We start from the raw sequence: 9,568 nt of genomic DNA, 5'->3' as shown, positions 1-9,568 counted from the left end.
TAAACATAGGTATACTGGATTAGTGGAAACCTCAGCATTCTTCTTTGGACTGGTCTCAGTTACATACTTCACAATAACAGACTCGGGGTATCCATTGAGACGAAAAAGCGCACGTAACTTCTCCAACTCCTGCTCCAACCTTGAAGACGAACAAAGGCGACGTGCACGATCCACCAAATTACGCAACAAATTGATCTTATACAGTGTCGCGCAAAACGAATCCCAAACAATGTACAAGCCAGTGAACGTAGGCTTGCGATAGACCGACGTGACAACACCACCATCAATTGACTTCTCAACGAGCACATCAAGAAAAGGTAGACGATCTGACTCCTCAGTGTCCACCGCACATGCTGATTGTTCTGATGTTAGTTCTGATAAGTATGAGTCGTCCATTGCTAGTCATTTGTTTGAGCATCCTGATTGTCGTGCTGTGTATTCGGATGATTGTTTTTCGATTGTGTCACGTGTACGCAGTGCTAGATTGCTGAATGTTTTGGAAGCTGTATACATCCACACAAGGAAACCCAACCTTTGCAAGCAGAAACAAATCAAATTCACACTTAGGCTGTTAGGTAGGTCGTCAAAACCTCGTTAGTTACATGTATGTCCAGTGGTTGTCTCTTGTTGTCGCACTACATGTCGCGCTTATTGAGTTTTCTCGCATTTGCACCTTTGTGTCATTATTGCAATTTTCGCTGTTTACTTTAGCTATCTTCTTTCTTTCTTTTTGCGCTGTTTTACCACCTTCTTACTGTATTTAATCCACTGTTCCTGTTCCTTTTCCCTTGCCTGTATTTCACCTGATGAGAAGGCTTGAAAGTATACTTGTGAAGACGAAAACTTTCAAGATGTTTGTAATGAGCCTGAAGTGTGTCCTTTTTATGAGTATTATCGCATTTTTGTCTCAGAGGAAACTGTTTACCTATTATTATTATTATTATTATTATTATTATTATTATTATTATTATTATTATTATTATTATTATTATTATTATTATTATTATTATTATTATTATTATTATTATTATTATTATTATTATTATTATTATTATTATTATTATTATTATTATTATTATTATTATTATTATTATTATTATTATTATTATTATTATTATTATTATTATTATTATTATTATTATTATTATTATTATTATTATTATTATTATTATTATTATTATTATTATTATTATTATTATTATTATTATTATTATTATTATTATTATTATTATTATTATTATTATTATTATTATTATTATTATTATTATTATTATTATTATTATTATTATTATTATTATTATTATTATTATTATTATTATTATTATTATTATTATTCATTGCATTCCCAACTCATCACAACCACGCGCTCTTCAGCCGAACCATACAGACACAAGCAAGGACACTTCCGTTGAGAGATAATATTGCTCCACGCCTCTAGACAGCTGTTTCGCTCCCTGTCGGATTATTATTATTATTTAAATTTTGAAATGGGCAATCCCTACAGGCGAATTGTATCATATTTGTTTATGAATGGCTGTTACGAGTAGATCTACTAACGGTTACATGTGTTCTTGTCCTAGTACTATTTCGAGTGCTGGCTTCAGTGCTTCAACAGTGTTCACGCCCCAGTTTCCTTGCAAGCGAAAGTTGCCTGGTAACTTTGTGTAGTCTAATTTCTCTATCTCCACTGCTCATTGCGTAACCAAACCGTGTATTTTCTCTGTTTCACGCCATGTTGCGTGTATGCGGTGGCTGCTGCAGTGTGCAAGTGTTTGAACCAGGGTCAGTGTGACGACAAAGGCAAATGCATCTGCCCGAAGGGATTCACTGGAGACAATTGCCAGAAGGGTAAGTAGAAGCAGGCGTCCATAACCCCAAGAGTTTGCAACTCTGTACATGGGGTCCACGTGGCGGACTTCCAACATTACGTCAAAAATTTTGTACACGTTCGTTGCGCTTGTACTACTCCCTGGTGCCAAACAAAAATCCAAGCACCGCGGAATGCAGAGTTTTGTCCTCTGTGCCTCAGTGGCATGACGTTATGTTGGAATTTCGCCGCGCAGTGGGCCTACAGCAGCCAGACAACCCGTTGCACACCCTTGGGGTTATGGACTCTTGGTAGAAGTGAATTTCCTTACCGATCTGCACACTTCTTCTTCTTTTTACATGTACATTTCACATTCACATTTCTCTCGCATGTTTGTCACTTTTGTAATAATGCATGGTTAGTACTCTTGGTTGCCATATTAAAGTTTCTGTCTCCGAAATGCTTGTTTGAATTTGTCTACTTCAAGTGTTTCCTTTACATTGTATGCAATTCTCAAAGTATACCTTTCGTGTGAACATGGCCTCCCCTGACTGTGTGTAGGCTTTGGAGTTGTTCCGGTTGGCCCTGATTATGCAGGCCTTGTTCTAGTTTCTATTTTGAGTGAAAGTCGACAGAACAAGTATTCCGTTTCATCAAGCTCTTGCTAGGAATAAGAACATGTGCATCACCAAACCTGCTATTTTTGTGCGGTCGAAACGCTCATTCGTCCGCAATGAGTTACAATTGCCTGGTCAATTGTCCAGTCTCTTGCCTCTTGGAGCTGGATGGGAGCCTTGACCCCTGAGGGGTGGGGTATTTCAATAGATGTGGAAAACTCGGCCTCTAGCCGAGTCGCACGCAAACTGTACATGTTTTCCTCTTATACTAGTAAAATAAATAATTTGATAACCGCAATCAGTAATACAAGCTGGATCGACATTTGTGTACACTTTATTCATGCAATGTAAAACTGTGGAGACAATGTGCAATAAAACGATGAACATGACTGTGAAGAAATAGTGTAGAGAAAAAAAAGGAAAGGGATTCAAACAAGTTTTCGTACAACACTCATCAGGAATCTTTGTTGTACTAAAGGACACTGAAAACTAAATTGAACTATTATAGAAAATCTAAGTTAGAGAAATAACACTTAGAACAACAGCAGCGAAATTTACAAGAACAACAAAGACCGAAGCGAGGGCAACCTAGAAAACAACCGTTACCTACACCTCAAAGGGCTCCGCAACTATGTTCAGTCTGCCACACGAGTCACACCCCGATGTCCGGATGGAACGCTGCTTGATCTAGTGCTCTCCACCGTGGGTACTATAAGTCAGTGTGAAGTTGTACCCTGCACGATAAGCGATCACTTCCTTGTGCATGCAAGTCTGTCTCTACCCTCCTCGCAACACCCACTGCAGCGGAAATCTGTGCGCCTCACCCGCACGATCCGTGCCATTAACCTTGCAACATTTCGTGAAGATATTGCCTCGTGCAGCCTCCACTCCTTTCCCCCTGCTGCAACTGTAGACGAGATGTGGAATGGCTGGCATGCCAAGTTTATGTCGGTTCTCGAAAGTCACGCTCCCCTGCGTGAAGTCAGAATCTCCACCAGGAGGACTCCCCCGCCATGGTCCGACCGTGATCTATTCCAACTGAACATGCGCAAGAATAGACTTCACCGAAAGTGGCTACGAGATAAGACTAACGTGCATCTACATGAGGAGTACAAGCGAGCCCGTGCAGAAGCCTCAAATGCTTACCGGCGAAAACGCAATCAGCATTTCCAACAGCAGTGTCGTGATCACTCCTCCAACCTGCGGAAGATGTGGTCCGTGATCAACTCTGTCACTAGCCGTTCTCGTCAACATCATCAGCCAACGTGCGACATCACAGAAGTTTGGGATGCCTTCCACAGCATTGTACATGATCCGTCCCGTCCGGCGCACCTCCAGATTCCCATTGGTCCACAGCCGCAAGGCTCAATGCTGACCTTCCAGTCAACCACCCCAGATGAGGTCAAGCACCTCCTGGAACGGATAAATCCCTGCAAAGCCACAGGCAGTGACGGGATTCCTGGGTGTCTGCTACGTCCTTGCGCTGACCTGTTGGCTCCATCGCTTTCAGTGCTCTTCAGCTCATCGCGGAGGCATGGTGAAGTCCCTCTGGCTTTCAAACATGCTGTAATAAGCCCTCTCTTCAAAGATGGCGATCCATCGGTAGCTGCAAATTATCGTCCTGTGTCGCTCCTGCCGATCGTATCCAAACTACTCGAGAAGATAGTGCAGAAGCAACTTGTTGCACATCTGGAGCGATCATGTGCCATACCACCGACTCAGTTTGCCTTCCGCCGTGAGCACTCCACAGAGGACGCCCTAGTTGTAGCAACAGATGCCATCTTAAAGGCCCGGGACGACAAGTTGACCACAGGCGTCTGCCTAATCGACATGTCAAAAGCCTTTGACAAGGTCAATCACAGCCAACTGGTCCGGGACCTATTCGATCTCGGCCTGGACAATGCCTCCCTTCGCTGGTTCTGCAGCTACTTAAGCGATCGAACCCAGCAAGTGCGCATTGGCCCCACCTACAGTGTTGCTGCTAAGTGCTCATCTGGTGTACCTCAGGGCTCGGTCCTAGGACCGATCCTGTTTAGCATGTACACCCGTGATGTCCCTGCCATAGCCCATCCTGCTCCATCTCTGCAATTTGCCGATGCAGTGCACTGCCACAGAAAATCAGTGCTAGCCACATCAGCCTGCCTGTCAGGGGCCGTCACCAACGTCGCTGACTGGCTCAAGCATCGACATCTGCTACTAAATGACAAGAAGAGCCAGGTGCTGTCAATTGTACCACAACGCAATGCGGGTCAGCATGTCGCTGTCCGCTGCAACCAGACAGAGCTTCCCCTGAGCCCAACAGCAAGGTACCTCGGCGTGACCCTTGACGCCGCTGTGAAGTGGGACCCCCATGTTGACGCGATGGCGAAGAATGTTGTGCAGAAGATTGGAGCATTGTGGCGATCCCGCAGATGTCTGAGCCTCAGTAGTCGCATCCAGTATGTGAGGTCAGTCATCATGCCTGACCTCCTATATGGGTCTAACGCCTTCTCTTCCTCCCTCAAGATTTCGCAGCTTGATCGCCTTCAGGTCCTGCAGAACCGAGCGGCGAGAGCGGTATACGGTTTTCCGCCTCACACCTCGGCTCAGCCTCTGCTCGAACGGATTTCCCTGTACAGAGTTCGCGATTGCTACGCCTAGAAGCGGCTCGTCCTGGTGTGGTGCTGTGTCAATGGGAAAGCCAGCAGTGTCCTCCAGGACCTATTCTCACCATCAGCTGGCAGCACCACCTGGCACCAGGTTTCCAGGGGCCTCACTGTCCCCTCGGCACAGTCAGAAGCCGGCAGATCTCGCCTGGCCTTTCAGGCAGCCTTGGCCTGGAACGCTCTCCCAAGGAGTGTAAGGGAGATCAAGGCTGCCCAGCAATTTAAGCTTGCCTCCATCCCCTACACCTTGCAATGAATGCTCTGTCTGACTTTTCCCGTCCACACACCACGTCATTTACTCTTCTCTGCGTGCTTGTGCGCTTATGAACTCTTTGTGTTCCCTCTGTTGACGCTTCAAAATCGCTCTATTGATACTGCAAAATCGCTCTGTTGACGCTACAAAATTGCTCTGCGTGCTTGTGCGCTTATGAACTCTTTGTGTTCCCTCTGTTGACGCTTCATAATCGCTCTATTGACAATGCAAACTCGCTCTGTTGACGCTACAAAATTGCTTATCATCTCCCTCCCTCCCTCCCCCCCCCTCTCTCTCTCTCTCTCTCTCTCTCTCTCTCTCTCCCCGTAGCTCTCTCCCTTTTGAAATTCGCTTCCATAGAATTGGGCACCATTGCCCGTTTGGCCTTGCGAAGCAAAATAAAAATCAACAACAAACAACAACAACTTGCGGATTCTGGCTCACAGACTGTGCTTGCTCCGCCGTCGCTGGTGGCGGTGGTGGAGGAGGGTGGTCGGGGTGGCTCATCGGGCCGGCTTGTGTTGCCGCCTTTGCTTCTGCCGTCGGTGGTTCCTTCGTCGGTGCACCCGGCGGCTTTGGCTGGAGTGGTGCCGGTCCCGGTCCCACTGCCTCCTCCTGATCCTCCACCGTCGGCTCTTGCTGCGGTGGAGCTTGCCAGTGACCGACCGCGAGCAACACCGGCAGTGGCGTTACCACTACAATTGCCAACCCAAAAAGACCCACCTTGCGTATCAGCAGCTCCCACACCATCACCAACAATGCAATCTACAGCAACCACAACTAATCCACCATCCAAGCCCACTATTGAAAGACCAAGATGATCAACAGCCAACTACAACAGAAGCTAGGCACTCAACGGACAAGGGCGTAAGGAGGGACATGACAGCAGGGTGACGGCCGAGTCCCGTTCAATGGACCAAGTCAGCCAGGATAACAGAGAGAGAGAGCGCAGATGAAGCGGATGATGGGGCGGACGGTGAAGGGAGCAGAGAGTCGGAGACCGGCGATTGTATTCATCATGAGAGTGCCAGTGAGAATGTTAGTGTTGTGCGTAGGTTTCGTGGTAGCAAGTCTTCAGTGTACAATCATCTGTTGGCTAGTCCTGATTGTTGCAATTCGTATTCCGACTCTTCTTTCACTGTATTGTGCCGTGGTCGTCATGGTTATGGACTACAGTTAAAAGTTTTGGAAGCCATCTCTCAGCGTCTGTAAAAGCCTAATTTGTGTGTACAGAAAGATAGTTGAAATTGTTCAAGTAAAGTGTCATGTTTGGTGCGGCCAAGCTTGGCCGTTAATGTTCTACTTGGTCCGCGTCAGCGATATTGTCGCTTATCTTTCAGCTTTGTTTATATGTCGCCAATGCTTACTTGGCAGCCCATTTCATCCCAATTTTGGTTAGCAAGTTAGTTTGCTAGTACCTGAAAGGTCTAGCTAGAGGTCGAGTGGATTTCAAGAGCGACAGGTGGGCGATTCTGATTGATACAGCGCCGCATAAAAATAGATTATCTTTTTACGCTGTGCAGGCAAGAGCAGCGCAAGCCACAAGAAAGTAATCGGCTACTCGGAATCAGCTCCATTTTGCTGAATAGCCGAGATCGCTCACCTCAGGGATCGCTCATCAAGCTGAGATCGCAGCTCCCTTACCTCCAGCTCAACGCTCGGAGTATCCAGCGCAACGCTCGGAGTATCCAGCGCATCGTGGAGATTTGCAAGTACTGTACGCGTCGTCGTCGTTCAAAATAAAATCTTGCAAAGAACGGCGTATGATTTGAACCATACAGGCTGTCGTGCTGCCCACGCGAAGTCCTATAGAGAAGGCGACCGTCACGATGGATTTCTCTTTAGAAAATAGCCAGGCAGCGGAGAGGAAGAGAGATGAGCTTGCAAAACCTAGAGAGTCGATCCCGAGCAAAAATATTTGTCGCCAGCGACGAGAGCAGCGACGAGGAGGACCGAAAAAAGTAGGAACCCTTCCTTGGACAATAAATTCCTCGCAGCTAGTTGTCATTCTATACCTTGCCGTCCATCGTACCAAGTTGTATCACTTCAAGTGCACGTGTTCATGTCCAAAGTCCAAGTTCAAATTGTCGAAAGATAAGCGACAATATTGCTGACGCGGACCAAGTAAGTGTAATGTACTGCTGTTATTTGTTATCACTTTGTCCTTCATTCTTTCTTTCTCTTCTTTGTTCATGTTTCAGTTGCAAGTTTAGTGTTGGTACACACATTCGTTATTGCTCTCGCTTTCATTGTTAAAATTCACTCTTGTAAATTTCACTGCTGTTGTTCTTAGTGTTATTTCTCAAACTTAGATTTTCTATAATAGTTCAATTTTGTTTTCAGTGTCCTTTAGTACAACGAAGATTCCTGATGAGTGTTGTACGAAAACTTGTTTGAATCCCTTTCCTTTTTTTTCTCTACACAATTTCTTCACATTTTCATCGTTTTATTGCACATTGTCTCCACAGTTTTACATTACATGAATAAAGTGTACACAAATGTTGATCCAGCCTTGTATTACTGATTGCAGTTATCAAATTGTTGTCTCCTCGTCGTTTGTTCAAAATAAATAATAATAAATTATTTTTCCCTCTGTCTACTTGTCTGTCCTTCTTGTGTCTGGCTAATCTCTGGCTGTTCTCCCTCTTTCTTGTGATATGTGATGCAGTTGTGTGCACACATCCCTGGGTGAAAAAGAACAAAGTATGCGAATGTAAACCCAGACTAGATGCACCCAACTGCACAGTAGGTAAGCGCTGAAGAAAGCTGCTGTAATATATTATGTGCCAGCGTGTCAAAGAATGTATGACCCATGGGAACATACATGCCGTTATATTGTATTTGAAGCCAAAGATACACTTCCGAGTTTGTATGCCGGATTGCCCAACGTACTGTGACCTTAAAAGTGGCTGGAATTTTGTTCTATCCACGTGCAATGAATGATACAGTCATATGGGCATCAGTTGGATATACGTGGGAGTGTTGTAATCTGGCTGTTCGTGTAGCTATGTACTGGTGGGTACAGTGTCATGATGATCAAGATACATGTAACAATGTCTCGAGAATCCCATATGCTATGTTGTTCTGCCACTATTCGTTTGTTTTTGGAAAATATGTGCATCCAATCACTGCTGCAGCATGCAATTGCCTGAATAATGGTCAGTGTACTGAAGACGGCACCTGCGTCTGTCCGACCGGATTCCGCGGAGACCAATGTCAGGACAGTAAGTGTCTCTGTTTGGTTTTGTTTAGCTATATTTTTCTTCACCAGAAGCACAGGCAAAATCTGCCTTCTCACTGGGCGCGTTGCCACAGTTGCAAAATGATGAAGATTGTGATACTGATAAGAAAAAGAGAAAGAGGAAAATGCAATCATGAACAAAGCCCAAAGAGAAGACGGAAACAAATCAATGAGGGTATCTGCAATGTGAAGTGAGTATGTAACACCACACCTGCACACATTCACTTAAAAAACACACACACATACACACACACACACACACACACACACACACTGTAACAGGTTTAATCAAACTTGAAAAGTAAGAGGCCTGGTTGAGCGTGCCTCGACCAGTTATATGCAAAATGTGATAGTATACATGTGGCAATGGCGCCAATGAAGGTGCTAATAGACAGGCGTAAGACGCATGAGGTGCGAGGGAGTGTAAAGTTATAGAGAACAGGGGAAAACTGTTACATCATCCCCCTCCTATGGAGAGGAAGGAGCTTATAACCCAAATGCTCAAGTGGAATAGAGTACAATAAGCGCAAACACGTGCGAGACGAAAAAAGGCTTCGCACTGAAGTAACACAATAAGACGACTGAAACTCCATGCAAATAAAGTGTAATAAGCTCAACAAATGTGTAAGGTGAAACTAGAAGTTCAACTGCAAAACTCAGCGGGCAGAAGCCAAGGTTTTGTACTTCTGAAGTGGAACAATATCATTACCAGATTCATCCAACAAATAATGTTCAGGCTCCCAAGTGGCATCAGAGTAGCCTTGCCACTTGACTAGGTACTGAAGCTGATTCTGCCGGCGGCGGTGACTGAGAATGTTCTCCACCACATAGCGGGCATGACCATCAAGGTCCGTGATAGGCGGAGGCGTAGGCTGTCTCCTATTAGGAATAGCGTTCTTCTCGTAGGCACGGAGTGCCGACACATTAAATACCGGGTGACAGCGGCTGGATGAGGCAACTTGAGCTTGTAGGCATTCGGGCCGACCACATGGGTTATAGGAAAGG

General features: G+C 45.3%; 1 long non-coding RNA gene across 1 annotated transcript; it reads left to right on the top strand.

Moving 5' to 3' along the window:
- Positions 1–1,810: 1,810 nt before the first annotated feature.
- LOC135820579 (uncharacterized) lies at positions 1,811–8,517 on the top strand. The gene is made up of 3 exons (XR_010554119.1): positions 1,811–1,848; positions 7,991–8,071; positions 8,460–8,517. It is a non-coding gene; the product is annotated as an uncharacterized LOC135820579 (long non-coding RNA).
- The last annotated feature ends 1,051 nt before the right edge of the window (positions 8,518–9,568 follow it).

The sequence above is a fragment of the Sycon ciliatum genome, chromosome 7 (assembly GCF_964019385.1).
Source record: "Sycon ciliatum chromosome 7, ocSycCili1.1, whole genome shotgun sequence".
In the NCBI taxonomy this organism is placed as follows: Eukaryota; Metazoa; Porifera; class Calcarea; order Leucosolenida; family Sycettidae; genus Sycon; species Sycon ciliatum.
Note: the sequence above shows the minus strand (reverse complement) of the source record. Positions and strands in the feature narration are given on the sequence as shown.